General features: G+C 43.8%; 1 pseudogene; it reads right to left on the bottom strand.

The window, feature by feature from the left end:
* Positions 1–3,248: 3,248 nt before the first annotated feature.
* On the bottom strand, positions 3,249–7,779 carry LOC117441619 (uncharacterized; annotated as a pseudogene).
* Between the last annotated feature and the right edge of the window lie 1,371 nt (positions 7,780–9,150).

Below are 9,150 nucleotides of genomic sequence, written 5' to 3'. Positions count from 1 at the left end.
AAAGTCCTTGTATGTGTAAACGTACCTGGCAATACACTTGATTCTGATTCTGATATAGAATGTATGTAAGTAGCTTTGGGTGAAAGCGTTTAAAAAGTGTCATGACATGTTTCTTTAACATGATTATTATCGGATACAGTATCTATGTGTGTGTGTTTTTCAAATGAAGTGTACTACACACACTTCAGAAAGCTCTGGGCACCTTTACACACACCCCCACACACACACACACACCTGAGTTCATCATCAGTTAGAGTGAAGTCAGCGGAGGGGAAGAAATTAAATCCTAAGAGTGTGTATGTGAGACGCTGATACTCACACACACACACACACACACACACACACACACACACACACACATACACACCTGCTAGATGTTAGAGCTGATATCACACATCAGTACAAACGTTTAATTAACTTGGAGTTCAGTTAATAAGAGAAATTAAAAAGGCAGCTTCTATATTGACACTGAATCAAATCACTTTTTATATGAGAGAGAGCTCAGAAAGCCCACCTCAAATCAAGACCCGAGTACTTCAACTTTTACTCAAGTACAAGATCTGAGTACTTCTACTTTTACTCAAGTACAAGATCTGAGTACTTCTACTTTTACTCAAGTACAAGATCTGAGTACTTCTACTTTTACTCAAGTACAAGATCTGAGTACTTCTACTTTTACTCAAGTACAAGATCTGAGTACTTCTACTTTTACTCAAGTACAAGACCTGAGTACTTCTACTTTTACTCAAGTACAAGATCTGAGTACTTCTACTTTTACTCAAGTACAAGATCTGAGTACTTCTACTTTTACTCAGGTACAAGATCTGAGTACTTCTACTTTTACTCAAGTACAAGATCTGAGTACTTCTACTTGTATAATGTATGTTGTGTTTATTTGAGCACAAGGTGAAAGTACCATGCAGTTCTGACTTTGACCACAGGATGGCGCATTCATTTGAGAGAGCAGACAGTTAATCCGCAGGTGTGTGAACGTGTTTTCATCAGAGAATGACACGCGTGTATTGTTCACTAAGACAATAGCAGATGGAGCAATGTGCATACCTTGGTGGTGGGGACACTTTATTCAGATAAATAGTATTGTTGTAGATGTCACTGTGGAGCTCTGTCACACACATTATTGCACATCAACATATCAGTCAGCGTAAATATTTACCTGCATTCTTGCTCTCGCTGGCTGTCAGTCTGACCTGTGTGGCTAAAAACAACAAATGAGTCATAAGGGTGCATTGCACCCTCAGTTGAGTCGTTATGCACCCTCATTTGAAAAAGTAAATAAAAATAAAAGTGAAAAAAATTAAAAGTGAAAAATATTACATTTTGCCTACTATTACTAACAATAGTAGTAAGAAGAAGAAGAAGAAGAAGAAGAAGAAGAAGAAGAAGAAGAAGAAGAAGAAGAAGAAGAAGAAGAAGAAGAAGAAGAAGAAGAAGAAGAATATAGTTGAAATAAAATAAATTGTAATTGTGGTTGAATAGCATTGTCTGCTGCATTTATTTGATCAATTTAAACGGTAAGTAACGTTATTATGTCAGGTGCGCGTGACCTGTGCCGCTGCGCGTTCGTCCTCTGCAAGGTGCTGACACAGCAGTCCGTGATGGATCAGAAAATGGTTAAAACAACCAGCCCTTATCGCCAGCATGCACTGCATCTACTGCAGGTAATAACAGGTCAGATCATGGGGACATTACGTTACCTGCGGCCACTGTCGTGGACACGAACGTCCTCCTGCCTGACTTGCCGGCCTTGCCCGCCTCGCCCACAGAGGCGGAGCAGCCACAGCCGTCTTCGTTACCCCAAACACCGCCACCCCTCGGCGGCCCGCAAGTGCCAGAGGACCTCTGCAAAACAGCCTGCCCAGGTATATTTAAAAAAGTACCCAACTCGCCTGTACAGTGGGGTAAGGCGCTCATTCTGCAGCTCACGGTCTCAAAACAGAGATTGGCTGAATATTCATGTAAAAAAGATGCCATCTTCTGCATGTAGACATTTCGGTTCAAGTAAATCAGATGCCTTCACCACCACTGGCTACAACAACTGGACTGGGAAGGCATGATCAAGCAAAGAGCACATAGATCTCATGTTGCTCTCAAAGTGCACCAGATTGATGGTTTTAACTTCAATATTTAAAAAGAAATCTTCCCGGGGGAGCATGCCCCCGGACCCCCCCAGAGGAGGTGAGGACCCCCATAGAGGGTGTTAGGTACACTCCCCACTTTACCACTGCACCCTCTCTAATCTCAGATGCACCCTTAGTCATTTTGTTCTGGAACTGGGCCTGCAGCGTGACAATAGGCGCATTCACACCGCAGTACTTTTCCCACAAAGGTTCCTGAGAACTCTTTTGTCGCGTTCACACACTTCACACCAAAACGAGCCGGTACTACAATTAGTTCATGAGAACCTTTTTACCCCCTCGGAAGTTCGTGCGGCTCTCTTTTGAGAAAAGAGCTATATTCCTGATTGGCTGGGCGGATTGCAAACCACGCCCCGTAAAACTCTCAAAACGTTTTGTGAAGCCGCCATTTTATTATCCTCGCATTAGCATTATTAGCATTAGCCCCGCGCAGAAACGCAGAGAGACTAACTTATGGCAACACAAAATAAAACATGGGAGCGGTGGAGATGAGGAGGTGTCGGCGTTCTGGCGATTTACTCGGAAGGCTTCAGTAGAAGCTGCTGGGAGTCCCAGCAGCTTCTACTGAAACACACACCCTAACTAACCACTGTAGCAGAACTAGCGCAGAGCTACACAGTACGTAAGGAGAGCACCGAGAGACGTCTGACACAGATTCAGACCTCTGCTGTCTAACTGAGATGCACACACTCCTGTAAGAGTCCCCGGAAGGTGTGGGCAGGGATTGGTGAGTCGGCTCCAATCCAGATCTTCGGTCACGCCTACCGGAGGAGGGAGGAAGCTGGCATCCAATGGCGTCCGGGCAACGGCACATCTCATATACATATAACATACACAGCTGAAAACAATAAAAAATAAAATAAAATAATAGCAAAATAAGAAAATAGCAGCAGCAGCCGTGACACCACCCCCCCCCCCCACAGTTTTGTCTCTACACATAACGACCAGGGTCATAACACATGTTAACAGACTTGATTTTAGCTTGGATGGATTCAAATAATGTAGTCATGCTGTGTAAAAGAAAATATGACGTCCATTTTGTATTTATTAACACTTTAATGCAGAGGTTTTGGGACTTGAGTTGGTCTTGGTCACAAGAACCCTTTTAAAGGTCTGAGTTTCTGTCTCTGACAAAGAGGTCATCAAATAAAGGAAGATTCTCGGAGATTAAAGTCAACTCTGATTTAGATTTCTCAGATAACATTCATACACAAACATATACTGTAAGTATATATGGCAACCATTTGAGTTGTTGTGGGATTGTGGATATGACAGATCATCATCATGCAGGGTGCGCCTCACGTCTGTCGTCAGGGCAACGACTGCAGAGGCTCTTTGGTCTCGACTGGGTCTCAGTTTAGAGGGTGAGGACAACAACAGCACGGCTAAAGTGTTGGTCTGATATTGTCCGTAGAACACGTTGCTATGGTAATGAATGCCTCTTGTTCATGTAACCAAGCAAAAATAAACACAAACGATTATATAAATGCAGTCAACACACTTCTTTATTAATATGTAATGGAACCTAAAGCGGTGGGTGTTTTACAGATGGCTTCACTGAGGGAAGAGTATAAACCCACTGAAAACCATGCGGTTAAAGAAATCATCATAAGCGCCGTAGTCGGAGGAGAGAACGACGCAGACAACGTCTCCCCGCTCCAGCTGAAGAACCATTGCGTTAGACGCGGAGACGTAGCCAACGCTATCATGGTAATCATAAAGCCTCATCTTCATCCGGTTGTTGTGGTGAAGTTCAACAGAGGTGTGAACTGAACCGCGGCTCTCCCACACGTTGAATCTGAAGTAGTAGACTCCTCTGACGGGGGCTGTGAAGACACCTGCGTCAGAGGAGAAGGTCAGCGAGGGGAGATTGTTTCTGGAGCTTCAGCAGGACGGGGTTTTAAATAAGGAACACGTAGGAGCTCTTGACTTGGTTCTACTTTCTAGCATGATCTACTGCAGGAACACTAAGAGACGTTTTAATGGTTTCATTAAGAAAACTCTGAAGAAAATGTGCGTGTGTGTGTGTGTGTGTGTGTGTGTGTGTGTGTGTGTGTGTGTGTGTGTGTGTGTGTGTGTGTGTGTGTGTGTGTGTGTGTGTGTGTGTGTGTGTGTGTGTGTGTGTGTGTGTGTGTGTGGTACCTGTAGTTGGGCTGTAGGCCTGGCCGACATTGGTGAAGACTTTACGGTACTTCAGTGTGATCGTAGCGTTGAAGGGTCCGACTGCTCCTGAGTCGTTGAAGCCGGCTGAGAAGGCCACCTGCAGACGGCCTGCGAGGAAGAGGAGGAGGCACACAGAGAGACGAGAGCTCGTTCACGAACTGTCTGTTAAACTGAGAAAGTCAGTGGTTTGGATTCTGAGAGTCAGCAGGGATTGATGTTTCATATTCTCCTCAGTATACCAGTTCTATTCATTAAACAACATGTTGACTCTTGATAATGGAGCGGTGCAGGGATGGCGTATTTACCCGGAAGGAAGCTGCCGGTTCCCTCGACAAAAAAGCAACGGGATTTCTCCAGAGGATTTAGCTCGAAATAAAGTCAGTGGAAAACGAGCCTGTTTGATAAATGCACGTTTTGTCCACTCTACTTTTATAATGTTCGAATCATAAATCTGATCTCCAGAAGCTAAATGCTAACGTTATGCTATAAAGGAACTACAGGCGAGTCCAGCAGCACGACTTCAACGTCACGCCGACTTCAGATCCATATTCAAACACACAGATTGTAAATGGAACGAGTTGAAGCGTTTGCTTGAACAGTCTGCAGGAGGCAGGGACTGGCTTTCAAGCAGAACATAAACAAGCTTAGAGGAGTGTTTACGTGTTCAATGGCGTTCAACGTCCTCCACGACTTCTGTAGTCCTGTTCAGCCGCTTGGTAACAACCATCGTTTCTCAGACACGTCAACTCTTCAGAAATCACCAGCTGATGGATTTAATGTCGTAGAACAAAACGTGATCCGTCTCTTCAATTTGTCTCAACCACAGACCTTAGTTCAGATAGTTTCCTAAATCCTATGGAGAGATCCCATTGGCTCTGAGGCGAGGGAACAGGAAGTGGGGAAATGCTGACTCACTTCCTGGTTTTAGGACTCGTTCCTGCACCGCTCTATAGTTTCTGTTTCTCTCTCTGGAGCTCCTCCACCTCCTTTTCACTGGAGCTCCTCCTGGACTCTATCTGAACAAGTTTAACATTGTTTTAGTCAAATAAAGTTATAGTCTCTTATATACAATTTCACAATTTCAGATCTGATGTGAAAATAATGTTCTACCATACTATATATTCACTTTTCAAATTCACTGCAATATTTTGTTGTCTTTTAAAACGGCAAACAAATCCAACGTTTTTATAGAAAAATATAATTATATTAGTAATTTCTCCTTTGATGGCCCACCTGTGCTCTTATTCTCACTCGCTGGGACTCGAGCCAGGAGCTCTGCAGTACAGAGAAAGAGCAGGTTAACAGCTGATAAACAAACAACATATCTCATCAATATGTTAGTACTATTTCTGTTAAACATATAATTTACTTCTCTTTTAAATTCACCATCTGTTTTTTTACATAAAGCAGCCAATCTTTATTTTTTAATAATAGTTGAATTGCTCCACCTCCTTTCCTCTGAAGCTCATCCTGTTCTCTAGAACTGAACAAGTTTAAAATATAGTTTTCATCCTCAGTTTATTTCAGTTTCTGTCACTTTTACACATCACATATTAGAAAGTTTGACACCTGTTTTTACCACGCTAAAGAGTTCACTTTAACTCAACCTGCGTTCGCTCTCTTGAGCTCCCTCGCATCCTTTTCACTGGAGCTCATCCTGGACTCTAGAACTGAACGCATTTTAGGTTTTTAATTAGGATTAAAACGCACTCATACTCATTGGCAGGCTTTGTTTTCAAAAGTGGTGGTGGGGACACTTTATTCAGATAAATAGTATTATTGTAGATGTCACTGTGGAGCTCCGTCACAAACATTATTGTACATCAACATATCAGTCAGCGTAAATATTTACCTGCATTCTTGCTCTCGCTGGCCGTCAGTCTGACCTGTGTGGCTAAAAACAACAAATGAGTCCTTAAAGCAGGGGTGTCAAACTCAATTTCATCGCGGGCCACATCAGCATTATGGTTGCACTCAAAGGGCCGGTCGTAACTTTAAGACTATATAAAAGTACATATATAAATATATCATATATATAAAATAATGTATTATATTACATCATTGCCTCTGCATTGGATTATCATCGGATAGGGTAATAACTTCATAATTAACTACGTCTGAAAGCAGAAGTCTAGGGCAAGTCTCTTCAGTGCGTATGGCCCAAAATGATTTAAAAAGAAAAGCCAAATTCTGGAGAAAAAAGAAATAGAAGTGACATTTTGAAATAAAAATCTAATTCTGAGAAAAAGGAATTCTATGAAAAAATGCATATTTTTAAGAAAAAAAGGCAAATTCTGAGAAATAAGTCATATTTGAGATGCATTGTGGGACATGTAGTTTATGGGCAACGTGCTTCTGTAGCATGTAACCGTATAATAAACATATTATATTCTTTGCAAGCTCTTGTGGGGCCACATAAAATGAAGTTGCGGGCCGAATGTGGCCCCCGGGCCTCGAGTTTGACACCCCTGCCTTAAAGTGAAGAGTGTCAATGTTGATGGTCGCATGTATCAGTGCAGCGTGACGTGGCTCTCAGTGCAGCGTGACGTGGCTCTCAGTGCAGCATGACGTGGCTCTCAGTGCAGCGTGACGTGGCTCTCAGTGCAGCGTGACGTGGCTCTCAGTGCAGCGTGACGTGGCTCTCAGTGCAGCGTGACGTGGCTCTCAGTGCAGCGTGACGTGGCTCTCAGTGCAGCGTGACGTGGCTCTCGGTGCAGCGTGACGTGGCTCTCGGTGCAGCCTGACGTGGCTCTCAGTGCAGCGTGACGTGGCTCTCAGTGCAGCGTGACGTGGCTCTCAGTGCAGCGTGACGTGGCTCTCGGTGCAGCGTGACGTGGCTCTCAGTGCAGCCTGACGTGGCTCTCGGTGCAGCGTGACGTGGCTCTCGGTGCAGCGTGACGTGGCTCTCGGTGCAGCGTGACGTGGCTCTCGGTGCAGCGTGACGTGGCTCTCGGTGCAGCGTGACGTGGCTCTCGGTGCAGCGTGACGTGGCTCTCGGTGCAGCGTGACATGGCTCTCGGTGCAGCGTGACGTGGCTCTCGGTGCAGCCTGACGTGGCTCTCGGTGCAGCCTGACGTGGCTCTCAGTGCAGCATGACGTGGCTCTCAGTGCAGCCTGACGTGGCTCTCGGTGCAGCGTGACGTGGCTCTCGGTGCAGCGTGACATGGCTCTCGGTGCAGCGTGACGTAGCTCTCAGTGCAGCCTGACGTGGCTCTCAGTGCAGCCTGACGTGGCTCTCGGTGCAGCGTGACGTGGCTCTCAGTGTGTTTTGTGTCAGCTGTGTTGTCTTGCTCCAGACTCTGGATCTTGATCCTGTGTTCGATGGCCATGTCTCTGAGCTCCTTCAGCTTAGCCCAGACGCCAATGTTCACCTGGGTCTGACTGCTGCTCTGAACCTCACCCGAGCCCCCGTCCAGAGCAGACAGAGCAGCAACGCCGGAAAAACTGCGGCTCTCCTCATTCTGAAATATCGCTGTTCAGACAAGGAAGTGAGACACGTATCGCTCTGTCCCCGTCTTTATATCCACGTTAAACAGGTCACTGGCAAGGCACGTGACAATCCAGCGTCTTTGATAACAAATGTGAAAAACATCCAAACGTCCTTGGACATTAACCTGATTTGAAAGGAAACAACAACTTGAATGTTGTCCTTGACAGTGGCGACTGGTCATTAGGGGCACAGCCCCACCTAGTGTCAGCAGAAAGTATTACAAATAATGATTACAAAAAATACAAAAAATAGATTAAAAAATATTTTAAGATCATGTTTAATCATCTGATGCGTCTGTACATCGCTGTTTTAGTCTGTGCTCTTCTAATTAGTGTCTACAGTGTGTGCCTATTGAGCTGTTTAGAGCCATGTGGGACAAAACCATAGATAGACTGTATATATGGAGTCAGATTTGGGTCAATATTCTAGCGCGCAAAACAAGCTACTCACGAGCGGAAAATGTGCTTTACACGCGCATGAAATGACCCTCGTGCGCAGATTAAACCCCCGCAAGCGGCTATGCGCTCGCTCGTGAGAGAGACAGCCCTCTTGCTCCCTCGCGGGAGTGTCTCGCTCGCGGAGTCTGTCTACGCATGTGAAAAGTTTCTGGCACTTTGGGGCGGAGCCACTGGACTTTGATTGACAGCTGCAAGGAAGCCCGGAGTTGCCAGGTTTGATAAATGCCTGAACTACCAAGAGCCGAGGAGTGAGAGCTGCAAGATCAGTTGGACGAGATTGAATGGTAAAGTTGTCCATAAAAAACTATTATATTCGTAAAGTGTACAGCTAATATATATATTAATTAATCTTATATAAAACAATATATTTTTGAGTGGGCTGTATCTGTCGAAAACTGCTACTATACTGTCTGCCGTATGAACTATAAATGAACTAGTAGTACTATAGTATACTATAAGAGTTGTATAGTGTCCTATAGTAAGTTTGTAGTGTTCTGTAGTATTTTTCAGCAGCTATTGTATTACTATAGTTTTTTCTGTAGTGCCATTGTATTAGCTATAGTAGCCCTATAATATTTCAATAGTAATACTCTGTATCTATAGATCTTTGTAGTATTCCTATATTATTTTAAATAGTATAATATATAGTGTTTCTGTAGTTACACACTATAGAACACTTCTAATAGCATGATATTGTCATAGTGAATGCATATTATTACTATAGTGTTTGTAAAAGTATTACTATAGTGTTTTTGTTGGTGTTTCCGTATTAAGACTATATTATTTTAAATAGTACTACTATAGTATAATATATGGTGTTTCTGTAGTTGTTTTTTTAACACACTATAGAACACTCCTATAGTAATAGTATGATATTGTCATA

This window comes from Pseudochaenichthys georgianus, unplaced genomic scaffold (genome assembly GCF_902827115.2).
Source record: "Pseudochaenichthys georgianus unplaced genomic scaffold, fPseGeo1.2 scaffold_1841_arrow_ctg1, whole genome shotgun sequence".
Taxonomy (NCBI): domain Eukaryota; kingdom Metazoa; phylum Chordata; class Actinopteri; order Perciformes; family Channichthyidae; genus Pseudochaenichthys; species Pseudochaenichthys georgianus.
Note: the sequence above shows the minus strand (reverse complement) of the source record. Positions and strands in the feature narration are given on the sequence as shown.